The sequence below is a fragment of the Rhinoderma darwinii genome, unplaced genomic scaffold, assembly GCF_050947455.1.
Source record: "Rhinoderma darwinii isolate aRhiDar2 unplaced genomic scaffold, aRhiDar2.hap1 Scaffold_73, whole genome shotgun sequence".
NCBI lineage: Eukaryota > Metazoa > Chordata > Amphibia > Anura > Rhinodermatidae > Rhinoderma > Rhinoderma darwinii.
The window spans coordinates 768,177-775,000 of record NW_027464291.1 but is presented as its reverse complement, the minus strand read 5'-3'; the positions used below and the strand labels follow the sequence as shown (position 1 = coordinate 775,000).

Below are 6,824 nucleotides of genomic sequence, written 5' to 3'. Positions count from 1 at the left end.
GCTGCCGACACAGACACCGGAAGTCCGAGGTTTTTGATGGAGAACTTCAGGGGACTTTCAGTTCCCCGAACTCCCTATCAATGCCAGCGATCACACATGTATCCCCTATCCTGTGGAGAGGGGATACATGTCTTTTGTTTAACTCCGCCGTAGTCTTCAGTGGGGTCCCGCTGTAGCAGCCATAGCGGCTGCTAGGGGAGCCTCCGGCCATGGTGGGGGCCAGTGCCGGTGGGCGACACGGGCCCCCTCATGTCCCTCATACATATATATCATACATACATACATACATACATACATACCACTTGTGCCTGTGTCTACATGTACATATATTATCTCCATAAAATTACAAATTGAAAACACCAAAAATGTGGTTTTAAGCAGGAAATGTACAAAAAAAAAGTAACAATCTATAAAATGCAGGGATTACACACCTAGAAAAATTAGGCGTCCACAAAGCTCCTATTTTCCTGGAAGCAGACAACCTGACGATTGCAGTTGTCTTGACGTGGTCCTGTCGGCCATGTTCACCTTCACTATCACACCTTAGGGTATGTTCACATGAGGGCGTCTGTAACGGCTGAAATTACGGGGATGTTTCAGCCTGAAAACATCCCCGTAATTTCAGCCGTAACGGCATGTGCAGGCGCTTGAGTGCCGCGTCCATTACGGACGTAATTGGCGCTGCTATTCATTGAAGTCAATGAATAACGGCTCCAAATACGGCCAAAGAAGTGACAGGTCACTTCTTTGACACGGGCGTCTATTTACGCGCCGTCATTTGACAGCGGCGCGTAAATTACGCCCGAATTACGTCCGTAATTAGTGCGTGTGAACATACCCTCAGATATAGGATAGAGGAATTTATTTTTAAAAACAAATGCATTAAAATGCACATTTGTGCCTAAAACTCACATACAATCAGCGATTTTGAGAAAATATAATTTACAATGAATGGATCAAGGTGATAAAAGCTTATATATATATATATATATATACCACATACATCTACAGCCACAAAAGTGTGCGCTCTCAAAACACTGAAACAGAAGCCCTACAATATTTGGCCATCATCCATGTATTTGAAAAAAAAAAATACTCCACACAACAAGCAACTTTTACTGTATGCAACCAAAATCACACATAGCACATAGCATAATACGTGTATAAAAATACAACTTAGCTCTTATTCACACCAGCGTATTCCACATCCGTGTTAGGCCTTATTCACACGAACGTGTGCATCTTGCAGTTCCGTGTGTCATCAGTGAATGCTGCGTGGCTGCGTGATTTTCACGCATATGCCATCCTTATGACACGCGGTTTTGATGTTTAGAAAAAGAAATGAAGGATGTGCTTTTATTTTTTCCTTCACTTATTTATCTACTGTTGCGCGAGTCACGCGCGACACACGGAAGTGCTTCCATGTGCTGCGCGTGATTTTCACGCACCCACTGACCTCAATGGGTGCGTGATGCGCGAAAAACGGCCAAGCATAGGACATGTCGTGAGTTTTACGCAGCGGACACACGCTGCGTGAAAATCACGGACTGTCTGAACGGCCCCATTGACTAACATAGGTCCGTGCGACGTATCATGGACGTTAAACGCATTCGTGTGAATAAGGCCTTACGTGTGTTAAAACAACGGACATCACACGGACCTATGCAATTCAATGGGGCCATTCAGAATCAATACTAGGAGTAAGAAAGACAAAGTATTAGGACAAATCCCAATCAATGGAAACATTTTCATGTAGAACAGAGACCAGTCCCCAACATTGTATTTTATAGCTTTAGGTGTATTATATATTATCTCATTTTTATGCTTCTACAATGTGTCTCTTATCAGTGAGTTATTATAATGAGCTTTATTCTTATTATATCACAACAGTAGCTATTATGGGGTTTCTGAGGGGTTCATACAATTATTCACACAGAGACACTTTATTAGGAGTCCTGCCACCCCTCCCCCTACAATGCTGCAGATAAACATTGCGGACATCAGAGTGACAAGCGGCATGGATAGGTCCGCACCCTGCCGCCCGCTTTTATTACTTGTAGTAATGATAACAGTAAGGTAAGCAGTCTCCCCTGACTGCTAGCAAAGTTTGGGGGAACATTTCTGGGATACATGGCACAAGTGCCCAGCGCTGAGACACCAAGTAGTAGAGATGACTCCTGAACCCTGTACCTTTCCTTCACCACGACATTACAATATACAATATTATATAGTACAAGTCCTCAGCAGTTACATGACATGGAATCAGTGGCTATTACAAGATGTTTGCCCATTTGGCCTAGGTATTTAACCGGTCAGGGGGCTTCTCCCATATGACTTTCTAACATAAATCAGGGGCGGACGTACTATATGTGAGAACTGTGCAGTTACATTGGGGCCCAGCAGGTCAGGGGGCCCTCTGCCACCCCGAAAGTAACTAGTAGCGTCCTAATCTATTAGATTGCATTTAAGGGTTTGGGCTAATGAATTTCTTGTAGGCAATAATGTGTGGCAAGTGCTCTTGGCAGGGTGACCGTGCCTTATATCCCCTAACACTGCTCCACCCCTAATCCCCAATTAACTTTACTGTACCCCTAGTCCCCTCAACCAATTACCTTAAATCTATCTTCAGGCCAAAACCGTTCCCTATTGTTCCCTTACGTGTCCCCCCTAGACTACATGGCACCGCCAGTCATATGGCCATCTTCATACTATACAAAGAAACCCATTACCTACACGATCCCTATCCCTATATATAGGAACTAAAGATGGATATACCTCATATAGATGAAATATTACTTCAGAGAGTCCCCCTGGCAGCAGGCAGCCGATCCCAAGGTTTTCTGGAACGAAAAGTAAAAATTGTGATGTGAGCTTAGTATGGGTCATCATATCAACAAATATATGTTCAGCCAATTGACAACATTGGGGAATTTGTTCCCGCAGCCTCTCATGTGTCTCTATAGGAACATTCTGGATGACATCACATTATAGCATTTCTATAGGTTGTTATTTTCTATAATACTTACATATATACGGTGGATCTTCTAGCATGTCGGCTGTCACTGGTGCCACATATTCACATGTTTTATATGTCTGTAATATACATAATGGGTTTACTGCATATACATAAAATAACCCCATATCTATAATGTATAATAATATATTTACTGTCACACATGTCATTATCTATCACAGGGCGAGTCAGACATTGAACACATTTTGTAATGTAACGTAGACCCAGGGAACATAACTATAGGGGTGAAGAGGTTGTACAGGCTCTGGTGTCCATGACTGGCATAAGGGGGTCACAATCTGAACAAATCCCAAATGCCGCCATCACCTGGAGGAATCCTGATTTTACTTGTCACCCCCTTGACTGCCCTAGACCACCATACAATGAAAAAACAATTCCCCTTTACTGTCTTAAACCACCAGTGAATTTACACTGAACCCTTTCACAGCCCTAGACCACCAGATAAATATCAAAAACTGTATAGAAACATGACCCTGTGGGATGGGGTGGGTGGGTGAGCCTACTTTACTTGTTGCCCAGGACCCCATCTTACATAAAGCCTATTGTGTCTGTGGGAGTGCAGATTATATATGGTATATGATAGTTGGCAGGACCTGGTATAGATTTGGCACCAAGGCCCCGGAGATTATAGTTATGTCTCTATATAAACCAGAACTTAAGGGAAACTATAGAGAACTGTGGAGTTTCTGATTCTTCTCTCTTTTGTGGTGTCTCTGGACACATATAATGTGGATACATGTAATGAATATTCTGGGCATGTACCGGGTTACCTGACAACATATAAGTTTGGGTGGCAGCTTAGTCTGGATGCCATAGTTGACCACACCGGGTTTCCAGGCTCTTGGTCTCTGTTCCTAATATATTACAGGTTTGTAGCTTGTCAGTAATAAGCGGTCACTACATTTTGTGTAGGACATTTTTTTCTATTCTTCCATCTACCACCCCCAGCATTGAAGCGAGGAATATTAGGAAGAGCAACCTTGTTTTCTGAGGGACAATGTGAGAAAACTGAAATTGGGCTCTTGGAGAAAATATCCATTATTGCTATAAACCATCCAGCCAGTAAATATGTGATATAACGTGTGTAGAGATAAAGAAATATTTGGCACTTACCTTGGACTCTCCTACTTTATATGCTGGGCATTAGTTGGGCGCTCTCCTTATTTTTGGAGCAGCCCCTCCTACACCTGGACCTGAGACCATCACAGAGCTCTTCATTGGGCTGTTACTTTTTTATTACTCCTGGAAATGTAAGAAGAAATTGACAACTGGGTGACGTTATTCTCTTTTCTCAATGGCCATGGTCTGATACTATACAATGAGTGCTGACAGTTTCACAATGTTTAGGGACACGTCCTATAGACAAGATATATTGTATCCCCCATATTCAAACATTCCCAGGCGGAATTATAGAGGAATGGAAAAATTCAGAGTGCTAAGAGGAGATGCTCCAGCATTATAATTTTATGGGAAATACAATTATTTACTCGTCATAAGAACAGACAAGTCCAGAACATATGACCAGTATTATATACATAGAAGAGATAAACCATCATCCCTGGGATTGGAGGTTAATTGTAATAAAATATTAGAATATAAGATTACACTTCATGGAAAATATAATTTGACAGTTATAGATTTAGACAGCAGTGGATTTGGTATCACTATATAGCAGGTAATGGAGTTGGTCCTCTCCTCTTTGCGGCTGGGTGGTGACAACCTGTGCAGGACTCCGCTCTCCAGAGGAACTACATTGGCAGCAAGCAAAGCGGTGGAGAATTGTCCCAAAGGTCATGGGAAGGGAATGGAGAGGTAAACAAACATCACGCCCGGCTCTCCTCAGTAGCTACATTGGGCCCCATAATGGAGGGCCCAGTTTGATCTTTGCTATGAGGACCTCAGTCTTCTATGTCCGGCTCTATATCCAGGAGTAAGATTATGTGACTGTTTGGTGAACTTCTTGGTGTCAGTAGAATAAGAGTGTTCATGATAACTATGACTGCCGCCACGTGTCAGGGATCTATCTGCCTATGTGACATGGAGGAATGGCTTCAGTCATACACAAAGGTGCCGTCTGTTTTCTGACCAGATAATTTGGGACGTGTGTGAGTAATATGCAGGAAAGGTAAATTACAGGAAAGAGAGATCAATACCTGAGCGCTGTATTCAGGACACTGTCCCGGCAGCAGCAGTTCTGGGACTAATCAAGGGATCTGTTCAGACAAGATCTAAGAAAAAGATACAAAACCTCTGATCACAGGATAGATACAATAATAGTTGTCATGTTACCAGAGGTTACACTTATACATTACACGTATACACTATTTAACATTGACGTCTATAGGTGACAGATGACCAACATATGACATATATCAGAGGTGTCCGTCACCGCCATCCTGTAAGAAACGTGTACAGTATGTTAGAGTTTTCCCATGAGCGACATATTTGACGTAACCACAGGATATGTAATAAACGTCAGATAAATGCGGGTCCCACCTGTACACCAATCTCTAGAATGGGGCCCCCTAAACCCTGTTCTAGCATTTTGTGCTCACGAATTCCCGGCCACTTACAGATTACATGGTCGGAGTTACGTAAACAGCGTAGCTCGCTGAACTACGCTGTTGCTCTAACTCCCATAGTAGTGAATGGCAGCTACGGAAGCAGCATAGCATGCGAGCTACGCTGTTTGGGTAACTACTATTCAGTTCTATGGAGCTTTTCCCCTTCATAGTAGGAAATCAGCCGGAACACAAAAAGGTAGAACAGGGTTTAGGGGGCCCCAATCCAGAGTTGGTTCTCTCTGAGCTGCAATACCGAGCACAGCCACTACCAAATGCATGGAGCTTTCCTGGTAAACAATGAAGAGGACATGTGGCTGACCAGGGTGGTGCGGCCCCTTTACTCAGCTGATATCACATGGGGGTAGTAGGAGTCATATCTCCACCGATCTGATATTTACTATTAATAATAAAGTTATGGAAAATCCCTTTAAAAGGTAAATAAGACATTTTATACAAAGGACAGAACATACATATAAAATTATCGAGGATCTGACGTCTCACCTGCCATGTCTGTCCTAGAAAATACTTGAGAATTCACATTTCCATTCACACATTACTGACTGCTGTAATTTTCAGGAAATAATAAATTTTAACTTTAATGGGGAAATAAATAACCTCAAAATCTGAATGTAAAATCCACATGTTCAGTTTTTACTTGTGTTCATACAAACATTTTACTGGAACTTGAAAAAAAAAACAAAAAAAAACAACCCTGTCAATTACAGGGAAAAAAATCCTTCTACAATCATATAGTTGTGGTGAGATGCTGGTTATAAATTGCTGCAGTAATGTCCAGTGTGAATCTGGTCTTATATCAGAATTCTAGAGCATAGATATTTCATGTATCCAGTAACATGTATAATTAATAACACGGATATTATAGCTGATAAATAATAAAATGCTGCATCTTACCTGTCAATCACACAGTCAATCACAGTCCTGGTCCAGATGTTATTCCCAAAAATTGGAGAAAAAGGCCAAAAATCCTGATCTGTAGGAAACACACTGATCAAATATCAAGTGCAAAGTGAGTGGAATCCAGCTGTACATAGAGAACTTAGCGACTAGTACTGTCTATGACATCATCAGTGACATCATAAGCGGCTGCAGTATCGGTTACATCATCGGTTATCTCCTCCTGCCTGGATAGACTGTCTGTGTATACACTGGATATAGGCGTTACATGGGACTGCTGTTTTATAAGCATGGAAGATACATGCCCACTT

At 42.1% G+C, this 6,824-nt stretch overlaps 1 long non-coding RNA gene across 2 annotated transcripts in view; it reads right to left on the bottom strand.

Moving 5' to 3' along the window:
• The window catches only part of LOC142729640 (uncharacterized), a 222,291-nt gene extending 215,684 nt beyond the window's left edge, over positions 1 to 6,607 (bottom strand). For both annotated transcript variants that reach the window (XR_012878403.1, XR_012878404.1), the window contains exons 1-5: positions 6,511 to 6,607; positions 5,188 to 5,262; positions 4,148 to 4,276; positions 3,027 to 3,093; positions 2,776 to 2,840 (exon numbers count right to left, since the gene is read on the bottom strand). This is a non-coding gene — a long non-coding RNA (uncharacterized LOC142729640). The remainder of the gene's footprint in view (positions 1 to 2,775; positions 2,841 to 3,026; positions 3,094 to 4,147; positions 4,277 to 5,187; positions 5,263 to 6,510) is intronic.
• Between the last annotated feature and the right edge of the window lie 217 nt (positions 6,608 to 6,824).